The 11,282-nt window shown below is 44.6% G+C and overlaps 1 protein-coding gene across 4 annotated transcripts in view; it reads right to left on the reverse strand.

Moving 5' to 3' along the window:
* wnt11 (wingless-type MMTV integration site family, member 11) overlaps positions 1–9,613 on the reverse strand; it is a 40,715-nt gene extending 31,102 nt beyond the window's left edge. For 3 of the 4 annotated variants that reach the window (XR_010963213.1, XR_010963212.1, XM_067985646.1), the window contains exon 1: positions 9,216–9,607. The gene's annotated coding sequence lies outside the window, so the exon portion shown is untranslated. Of the gene's footprint in view, positions 1–9,215 lie in introns of all 4 variants that reach the window. The other variant, XM_067985647.1, reaches the window with a different exon arrangement.
* Positions 9,614–11,282: the final 1,669 nt, after the last annotated feature.

Raw genomic sequence — 11,282 nt, forward strand, 5'->3', positions numbered from 1 at the left:
AACCACTCTCTGGGTAAAGAAGTTTCTCCTGAATTCCCTATTGGATTTATTAGTGACTATTTTATATTTATGGCCTCTAGTTTTGGACTCCCCCACAAGTGGAAACACCTTCTCTACATCCACCCTTTCAAACCCCCTTCAGAATTCTAAAGACCTCGATCAGGTTACATCTCAGCCTTTTCTTTTTCAGAGAAATGAGCCCCAGCCTGTTCAGTATTTCCTGATAGTTATAACCTCTCAGTTCTGGTATCATCCTTGTAAATCTTTTTTTGCACCTTCTCCAGTGACTCTATATCCTTTTTATAATAATTGGCTAATAAAAAGTCAGCAAAGAATCCTGACTCCTGTTTAGATAATCCCACAGCACCAACGCCAGGAGTGGTTAAAATGAGGTACTTTTTAAATTCAAGCCTGTCTTTTTTTATCAACTCTGGAAAAACCTAAACAATGTATTAAATAATTAATATAACAATTAAATACAAATTAAACTGTTAATATAATGATGTCTTCTTACATAATAACAATGGCTGTACTTCCAAGCCATTCATTATGCGAGGTGATCTGGTTAGACCACATCTGGAGTACTGTGTACAGTTCTGGGCACCGCACCTTAGAAAGGATATATTGGCCTGGGAAGGAGTGGAGCGCAGATTCACCAGAATGTTACCAGGGTTCCAAGGGTTAGATTATGAGGAGAGATTACATAAACTAGGGTTGGATTCCCTGCAATATAGAAGGTTAAGGGGGTGATTTGATTGTGGTTTTGATAGGGTAGATAGGGAGAAACTTTTTTTCCACTGGTGAGGGAGTCCAGGACAAGGGGACATAACCTTAAAATCAGAGCCAGGCCATTTAGGAGAGAAGTTAGGAAACACTTCTTCACACAAAGGGTGGTAGAAGTGTGGAACGCTCTCCCACAAAAAGCGGTAGATGCTAGCTCAATTAATCATTTTTGCTAGCCGGTTCTTTGGAGGTTCTTTACGTACGTGCGGTGGTCAGAAGGAGACACTTGCACATTTCACAGTGGGTTCTACAGCTCACCGTGCCAGCTCTTGGTATCTACAGTATACTTAGTGAGGGCTCAAGCCCATTCTTGTCAGTTGTCTAATGATCAACTCATTTCTATTGTCTTTGAAGGGGAGGTAAGATGGGTCTCTTTGGGCTCCAAGTTGACACACCTGATGATGGAAAATTGAAACCGTCAACTCTCTGTGGCAGACTCTATTCTAATACCTGAGTGCTCCAAGGGACTGTTGATTAACCCAGCCAAGCCTGGCTCATTATAGCGACCTGGAGAGGTGGACCTGTTACTGAGATCTGAGGCTCTTCCCCATTAGAAACGTAGAAACAGGAGGAGGCCATTCAGCTCCTTGAGCCTGTTCCACCATTCAATTAGATCATGGCTGATCTGTATCCTAACTCCCTCTACCCACCTTCATTCCGTAACCTTAATACCCTTGCCTAACAAAAATCTATCTGTCTCAGTTTTGAAATTTTCAATTGACCCCCAGCCTCAACAGCTTTTTCAGGGATTTTCACTCCCCTTTGTGTTAAGAAGTGTTTCCTAACACCACATCTGAAGGGCCTAGTTCTAATGTTAAGGTTATGCCCCCTTGTTCTGGACTCCCCCCACCAGAGGAAATGGTTTCTCCCTTTTGACCCTATCAAATCCTTTAATCACCTTAAACACCTCAATTAGATCGCCCCTTAATCTTCTATACTCTAGATTACCCGGCAAGACAATGCCCCAATGGGTACATAAGAACATAAAAATTAGAGGCAGGAGTAGGCCATTCGGCCCCTCGAGCCCGCTCCACCATTCAATAAGATCATGGCTGATCTTCGACCTCAACTCCACTTTCCCGCCTGATTCTCATATCCCGCTTGGTGGGGTGGTCCCAGCTGGAGAAGGAGCAGAAATCTCGCTGGTGCCCTATCCTAGTAGGCTGCAAGAAACCAAGTTCATCTCACAGTTTAGTCTTGATCTTCCACACGGGCTGGAGGAAGCCCTTCCAAGTTATTTGTTGTTGTTGAAGACAGTGGATAGGATGAGTGACAGTGAGCAATGTTGCTCACTCCTCTTTAGAAATTAGACATTCAGATAAAACCAACATTTGCTCCTGTATTCCCACTGCTTTCAGCTTCACGAAAGCAACACCAGGTCAAAACCCTAACAAAAATCAACGAAAGCAATGCAGATAAATTTGCCCGGAGTTTTCAGATGCTCGGAGATCTTGTACAAAGCCACAACCTACTCTATACATTTCTCACAAGAACAAGTGCAGCTGCTAAAGATTCTCATTCTTGTTTTCAAATCCCTCCATGGCCTTGCCTCTCCCTGTCTCTGTAACCTCCCCCAGCCCTACAACCCTCCGACATCTCTGCGCCCCTCCAATTCTGGCCTGTTGCACATCCCCGATTTCCATCGCTCCACCACTGGTGGCCGTGCCTTCAGCTGTCTAGGCCCTAAGCTCTGGAATTCCCTCCCTAAACCTCTCCACTTCTCTACCTCTATCTCCTCCCTTAAGATGCTCCTTAAAACCTACCTCTTTGACCAAGCTTTTGGTCACCTGTCCTAATATCTCCATATGTGGCTCGGTGTCAGATTTTGTTTGGTAATCGCTCCTGTGAAGCCCCTTGGGACCTTTTACTACATTAAAGGCGCTATATAAATGCAAGTTGTTGTTGTTGCTACTTATTGATTACTCTGCAGGCTTCCAAAACATCCGATATGCAAGTGGCAACAGCCCTCTTAAGAGCCAGTGATATCAATGAGACCTTTATGGTGAGCTCACTAAGACTACCTTCTTGTAGATAGAAACCGTAACTCTGCTCTAGAACACCAAGGGTATGTGTGTCTCAGGCAAAATCCTATTCACTTGCATTAGAGGGCAGCTCTAGGTTGAGTTGGTGGTTCCTGTCACGAAGAAGATTGGAGTCCTCCCTTGCCCTCACGTACCACTAGCTAGAGGACACAATAAAGAGTCCCGTCGAGCGGGTTCATTAAGCTCTTCTGTCTGTGCGCCGCACTCCATCGGCTTGTCTAACCTCAGTACAGATGAGTCCTTACGATGCCCTTACGGATGAACACAACCCGCATTATCTCCCCAATGACCCTCTTAGTCTTGTGACATGCTGCACCATAATCTAACATTGCAGCAACTTTTGCTAAGAAACATCAAGTGTTGCTTTACAGGCCCTCTGCTTCTAGCTAACAGCTCCCCTTCCCTTCACAGTCACGTCAAAAGGACCCTGTTTAGTGTATAAGCAGCTAACATTATCACTTTGCCTGCTTTATCTGGTTGAATTCCAGCTGTAGCCCTGTCCACGTTTGGGGGGTGGGGGGGGGGGGGGGAAGGGGGCAGGGTCCCTAAGCCTTGTGTGGAGCCTTAGATAAGCCTCTACAAGGAAACTGTACATTCCATATTGGGCAAACAGAAAACCTACCTCTGTGGGTTTCTCAGTAAGAAGAAAGAAAGAACTTGCATTTACTTCTGTGCTTTTTACATCCTCAGGACATCCCAGGGTGATTTATAGCCAAATAATTATTTTTGAAGTCATTCTTGTTATACAACAACAACAACAACAACTTGCATTTATATAGCGCCTTTAGCTTGGTAAAACATCCCAAGGCGCCTTGGGCCGAATGGTCTTCTTCTGTGCTGTAAGATTCTATGATTCTATGGCGATGGGTTTCTGAAGAAGTCAGACACAATACCAAGCAAGAAAAAACGAGCGACATGTTTCAAAATGAATTGCATCACAGTGCCGCCATTTTAGTTGAACACTTTCTTGTTCTCCTTTTATCCCTTCCTCTCTTGCCAAGACATGATTGTGCTGGTCGCTGAAACAGCCGTTCTTACTGTGAAAGCCTAGCAAGTGTCAGCAGTCTATTCAACCATGGAGAGCATCACAGTGAAACCCCCTGATTGTGCCCTCACCCAATGTCCACATACACAGGCTTTCCAGCTGTTGTGGTTGATTAGTGATAATGTACGGCAAACCTGGCTGATTTGTTTTAAGTTCCCTTCTCCCTCCTTCCTACCCCAAGGGCACTTAGGTCAATTGTAGCATCCCAATGCATTTGGGTTGCCAACCCTCCAGGATTGACCTGGATTCTCCAGGAAATGAAGATTAATCTCCAGGACAAAGCTGCGAGCAAAACCCAGGGTGAAAAATTATAGAGGCATAAAACAAAATTGTGGGGTTTTTTTCATTTTCTTTGAACACTTTGGTTTATTAGTCATAAAAATATTGGGAATGGGGGAAAAATGGCTGTTTCACTAACGAGTCAAGATTAATCCAATCGGGTAACAAAGAGCCTGTTCACTTTCCAATTGGCCGTGGGAAGACAGTGCGCCTGGAAGATGGACCAATGGCGGGAGTGTGGGGGAGGGGGTGGCTGGGTGGCGGGAGGTCAAGTGATGAAACGTCCAGGAATACGCCCAACCAGAGTTGGCGACCCTACAATGTACGGGTTTATATTGAATTAGATTGAATATATCGGGACAAGAGCTACGAGTGCAAACATCAGTACAAAAGGAGGCATATTATGGGGACAGGATGGGTGGAGGCTGGAGGTGGGTCACACAAGAAGAAAAAGAAAGCGTTTTCTCAAAAGCGTGCAGTGAAGATAATATAAGCCGGCTGATTGAATCTACGCAGATGTGAATTAAGAAGCGAATATAAATAGCCCCAAAGTGATTGGAGAGATTTAAAGGGACAACCAGCAAAACCCATTACCTTTACTTAACGATGTGAAAAGTATCGCGCCTTTTAAGAAAATGCGAAGGTTTGTTTATTGCAGAGCTGTGATCATGTTCACATTCCGGATGAAATGCTCGCCATTGAGAAAAGGAATAATAATGGTACAGAACAGGCAAGTGGAAGGAATAGCCTGCGCTTTGTTGGCTCGATGGAAACAAGCTGTTCACATTGTGTCCAATATTTGATCAGCATTGAGTACAAACACAAGGAAGTTACGCTAAAGCTTTATAAATCACTTGTTAGGCCTCAGCTGGAGTATTGTGTCCAATTCTGGGCACCACACTTTTAGGGAGGATGTCAGGGCCTTGCAGAGGGTGCAGAGGAGATTTACTAGAACGGTAGCAGTTTTGTGGAGAGACTGGAGAAGCTGGGATTGTTCTCCTTAGAGCAGGGATGGTTAAGAGGAGATTTAATAGAGGTGTTCAAAATTCTGAGGAGTTTTAATGGAGTAGATGGGGAGAAATTGTTTCCACTGGCAGGAGGATCGGTGACCAGATTTAAGACTCAGATTTAACTTTTAAGATAATTGGCGAAAGAACCAGATGGAAGGTGAAGAGAATTTTTTAAATGCAGCGAGTTATTATGATCTGGAGTGCTTTGCCTGAAAGGGCGGTGGAATCAAATTCAATAGTAACTTTCAAAAGGGAATTAGGTATGTGCTTGAAAAGGAAAAAAATTTGCAGGGCTGTGGGGAAAGAGTGGGGGAGTGGGACGAATTGGACAGCTCTTTCAAACAGCCCGCACAGGCACAATGGGCTGTAAGATTCTCTGATTCTTTTTTTGACTGCACTTCAAATGTAATTCATTGCATATGAACCATTTTGAGATGTTTTTCAGAGTCAGGCTATATAAATGCAAAGCATTCTTTACTTAAGTTATTATATTATAGAGTAGGAATTGTTATTGGCGATGTTAGCATCATATCAAATTCCTCTGTCTGCTATTTTAATGAAGAGGATTAATCAACCAGTTCATTGGGACTGGCCAGGTGGATTGTGAAAGTTTTTTCTAGTCCTCTACATTCCCATGTTTTTATCCAACAGGTTAATCCCTCCGTTACAGTCTCTCCGTTATTTCATCGGAGGCTTTTAAGCAGCGAAGGACTCTGTTAAAATGTTGGAGGGATGAATTCGATACAAGCACATTAAGCATGTGTTTATCATCATTGACAGCTAGACACAAATGCAGCAAGGGTGGACTCCAAACCCTCTCTGGGTTGAAATCTGCCAGTTTTTGCTGAAGTATTTCTGTAAGTTTAAGAGCCTAAGAAAATATTCATGTGGAGAAAGGGAACCTCACTGTCCTTTCTCAGGGACAATGATTTCATCCAGTGAGAAGCACACAGTCACACAATGAAGAACTTTGCATTTGTTTGAGACATTTTGTGTAATCATTTACACATCGTAAACTAATGTAATTGGCTCACAAATCACCCTTTTTAGATAAGCCAAGATTACACACAAGCTTTTTTTAATTCACTGGCATTTATTGCCCATCTCTATGGGTTGTCCTGAGAAGGTGGTGTTGCACCTTCTATCTTAAACTGCTGGTAGCGGTTTGGTACAACCAAGAGGCTTGTTAGGCCACTTCAGAGGGCAGTTAAGAGCCAACCATATTGGTGTGGGACTGGAGTCACATATAGGCCCAGACCAGGTAAGGACAGCAGGTATCCTTCCCTAAAGGACATTAGTGAAACAGTTGATCCATTAGTGAACATTTTTAATGACAATCCGACAGCTTCATGGTCACTTTTTGGCTAACGGTGTTAGCCGTGGCTCACTGGGTGGCACTCTCACCTCTGAGTTAGAAGGTTGTGGGCTCAAGCCCCACTCCAGAGACTTAAGCACAAAATCCAGGCTGACACTCCAGTGCAGTACTGAGGGAGTGCTGCACTGTCGGAGGTGCCGTCATTAGGATGAGACATTAAACTGAGGCCCCCATCTACCCTCTCAGGTGGATATGAAAGATCCCATGGCACTATTTGAAGAAGAGCAGGGGGGGGGGTTCTCCCTGGTGTTGTAGCCAATATTTATCCCTCAATCAACATCACTGAAAAACAGATTATCTGGTCATCTATCTCATTGCTGTTTGTGGGACCTTGCTGTGTGCAAATTGGCTTCTGCTTTTCCTACATTAGTGACTACACTACAAAAGTACTTCATTAGCTATAAAGTGTTTGGGACGTCCTGAGGTCGTGAACTGCGCTATATAAATGCAAATTCTTTCTTTCAAAACTCATTGTGAGCATTGTGCATTTATATAGTGCGTTTCACAAAGGTGAAAATACAGACACTAAGCAGGTCACAGGAAAAGAGTTAGGGGAGGTGACTGAAGTCGTGGTTAAAGAGAGAAGTTTGGAGGAGACGAGAGAGATAGCCAGGCAGAGGATTTGAGGAGGGAGTTCCAGAGTGCGGTGCCAAAGCAGCTGAAACACCTACCACCAAAGTTAGTGCTAGGAACATAGGGACAGAAGTAGGCCATTCAGCCCCTCGAGCAAGTTCCGCCATTCAATTAGGTCGTGGCTGATCTGTATCTTAACTCCATCTCCCCACCTTGGTTCTATGTCCCTTAATACCCTTGTCTGGGCTCCCCCACCAGAGGCATGGGGGGTAGCACTGGAGGCCAAAGGAGGTTACAGAGGGCTGGATGACCTCAAGCCTGTGGAACTCCTTATCTCCTTCAGTCTTCACCCCCCCCCCCTACAGTCTGCAGGCTTCTAAAACCCAAGATTGGTGCCACCAAACCATTCCTCTCGGATTTCATAAGACCATAAGAGATAGGAGCAGGAGTAGGCCATTCGGCCCCTCGAGCCTGCTCCGCCATTCAATCAGATCATGGCTGATTTGATTCATTTCATCTTCTCTGTTGACTAAGTTTCTCAATTTAAAAAAAATCCTAGACTGTTTTATTTTATGAGAAACTTTTTCTCAGTATCTTGAACCAGAGGAGTGTGTGTGTGTGTGGGGAGGGGGGTTACGGTGGGTCATGATTTAATCCCCATAGTTTAATATTGCTATAGTTTATGGAGGGGGAAATATGGGTGAACGCGTGTGGTTGAAGCCAAGCGTTTGACAAATCGCACCTTGCTTTGGAGGGCAGAAATTGAGCAGCCGCAGAGAAATGAGCGATTCGGGAACTGAAAAACCCTCCTATAAAAGCGAGTCTCTCCCATTATTTTTTTGAGCTATTGTAACATTTTGGATCGAACCCAATCCCAAATCCGAGAGGCAGCCTCGGGATACAGCCTCCCGATCTGGTCTCCTGCCGTATCGGCCTCACTCTCTTCACTTATTCATCTACAGCACAGAAACAGGCCATTTCGGCCCGACAGGTCTTTACACTCCACGCAATCCTCCTCCCACTTACTTCATCTAACCCAAAATTAGTCAACGTTAATCCAACTTTCTGTCGCTGCTGGCTCTCTATTCCAGCCCTGTTAACAGTGTGTACAAAACCCTGGCATTGCAATCTTGATTTTTGTTTTGGTAAGGAGAATAATATAAAACAGGAGGTGGGGGGAGCAAATCAAGTGATTTAATTCGGTGGGTGTTCCGATCGTTAACATGTTCGATCCCACCTCACCTTGTAGCAACCAGACAATTGCAGAAAAGTAATTCCAATCCTAACCGTGCCAATGTATAACAAATATATAGCCGCCCTGTTTAAAAGCTCAGCGCCTAATACATTCCGTGTAATGTTATCAGTCCTGTTTTGTATTTTATAATAGATTAATACCTCGGCTACTGGCATATAACCAGGAAAATAGTTTCTGCACGAAAACAAGTCGAAAATAATTCTTTCCCTGCGCTTTAAAAAGTTTAACTGGAGGAAACGATCAGATAAAATAATTCCTACGGTTTGTGTTAGAAATCAGGGTGCGCTCAGAGGGCAAAAAGGGGACGATTCACTGCTGGTCGAGGGTTCATTCCCCCCCCCCCCCCCCCGTCTCTCTCTCTCTCTCTTTCCAAAGTGCTGTAGACTCGAGCAAGACGCCGTCTAAATAATATTTCGTCCCCCTCCTGATTTATGGCTTTTTTTCATTGGCGGACCCCAAGCAACGGAACTGCTGATCAAAGTTTAGTCGCGCCGAAATGTACACATCGCATCGTGCAATTGCCATTTATTACCCCGGTTATTTTATATTATATTAAACATAAAATCTGATTTGTGAGACAGGGTCATAAATTCCTCCTCCTTCCCCCACCCCCTCTCCCTAGCTCCTGGACGCACTGTAAGTACAGTCAGGTACTGGTTAATTACTATGAAACTCACAAGCGTTTAGGAAATTGACAAATTGGGGAGTTGGGGGGAACGATTGCAATCGATTTTTTAAAGCGATAAATCGTCAATACAGAAGCAATAACGGACACATGCTGCTTAATGGTAATCCCAGGGGTCAATGTTGTACATTTTTGCAAATTCGATGGAACTTTTTTTTTCAATCCTACCTTCAGTTTCAGTGAATCCCAGGAAAGTCTGTAGATTTTATATATATAAATATATATAAAGGCACCAGTGACTTTAGTTCAAATCCAAATAGTCCAGCAATTCAGGATTATTACTGAGATCTGTCCTTGGATTCACAACTTCCCTCTTCTTCCCTCTTCTCTCTCTGCACTGGGAGTTAATCTGAATACCATGCCACCAAGAGACTCTCCTCCTCTCCTCTCTCTCTCTCTCTAGTGCCAGATCCTGGTTATATTGGCTCCTCACCCCCCTTTGATGTCGGATGATGTCAGGCGTTATTAGCATAACAAAGGCGTCCCTGACTTAGCGCTAAAAAAGAGCTGGAATGTTTGATCGGCTAACACCATAAACCCCTCGCCCTTCATTCCCCCACTGCCCAGAAGTTGCAGCACATTAGACCGCCAGGTAGATCCCCCCCAAGCTTTGCTTTTATGTCGAAAGACTTTTGATAACAGCGCTGCACTGAGGTTCAGCAAGTATCAGTGAGCGAGTTGCAGGGCAGCGTTGAAAGGAGCCGCTCGTTTCAATTAATTAATTAATTTTAAAAATCACAGCTTCTGGAAAAGAACTTCACAGGAAATGAGTGACACAGAACGGGAAACTTGTCAAACTTGGCTTTCTGGTCTCATTTTCTGAGTCTGTTTCTCAGTTAGAATTTCTCTCTGTATCCACTCAGTCACTCTGCCCCCCCCTGTCACTCCCTCTCTCTGTGAAATTTTCTCTCTCTGAATCTGTTACTGTCTCACTCTCTGTCTCTATAATTCTCTGAGTTGCCGCGACTCTCTCTGCCACTCACTCCGAGTCTATCCCTGTCGCTGTTTCTCTCTCCGCGAGTCTCTCTGAATCGCTCTGCAGGTTTCACTGTGAATCTGTCTCCTTCTCCGAGTTTATCACTCTGAATCTGTCTCCTTCTCCGTCACTCTGTCTCCCTGTCATTCCCTCTCTATGAATATCTGTATCTCTCTGTGAACCTCTGTTAGCCAATGAATTTCTGCAAGTCTCTCTATCTCTGTTTCAGTCTCTGACTCAGTTTCTCGACCCTTTTCTATTAGTATCTCATTCTCTGAGTTTCTTTCAACACCAACTTGCATTTATACAGCATCTTTAACATAGCTAAACGTCCCAAGGCTCTTCACAGGAGCAATTATTAAACAAAATTTGACACCGAGCCACATAAGGAGATATTAGGACAGGTGACCAAACGCTTGGTCAAAGAGGTAGGTTTCAAGGAGTGCCTTAAAGGAGGAGAGGTAGAGAGGCAGAGAGGTTTAGGGAGGGAATTCCAGCGTTTAGGGCCCAGGCAGCTGAAGGCACGGCCGCCAATGGTGGAGCGATGGAAATCAGGGATGCGTGAGAGGCTAGAATTGGAGGAGCGCAGAGATCTCGGAGGGTTGTAGGGCTAAAGGAGGTTACAGAGATAGGGAGGGGTGAGGCTATGGAGGGATTTGAAAATGGGAGCCAATGTAGGTCAGCGAGCTCACGGGTGATGGGTGAACGGGACTTGGCGTGAGTTAGGATACAGGCAGCAGAGTTTTGGATGAGCTCAAGTTTAGGGATGGTGCAAGGTTGGAGGCCGGCCAGGAGAGCATTGGAGGCATTATTATAGTAAAACATCCCAAGGTGCTTCACAGGAGCGTAATCAGACAAAAGCTGACACCGAGCCACATAAGGAGATATTAGGACAGGTGACCAAACGCTTGGTCAAAGAGGTAGGTTTTAAGCAGAGTCTTGCAATAGAATCAATATTGGAGTTTGTTAGAGTAGTGAAGGAAGAGATTTTCTTTTGGTCTTCATGAATTTAATTGAAAAAGGCACACAAACATTGTACAGTCTGAGGGCATTAATCTGCTGGGAGCGAGGGAGAGATTGACCAGGTTGAGGCGAATAACATGGATGCATTTAAGGGGAAGCTAAATAAGTACATGAGGGAGAAAGGAATAGAAGGATATGCTGATAGGGTGGGTTGAAGAGGGGTGGGAGGAGGCTCGTGTGGAGCACAAGCACCAGCATAGACCAGTTGGGCCGAATGGCCTGTTTCTGCACTGTAA

This window comes from Heptranchias perlo, chromosome 6 (assembly GCF_035084215.1).
Source record: "Heptranchias perlo isolate sHepPer1 chromosome 6, sHepPer1.hap1, whole genome shotgun sequence".
NCBI lineage: Eukaryota > Metazoa > Chordata > Chondrichthyes > Hexanchiformes > Hexanchidae > Heptranchias > Heptranchias perlo.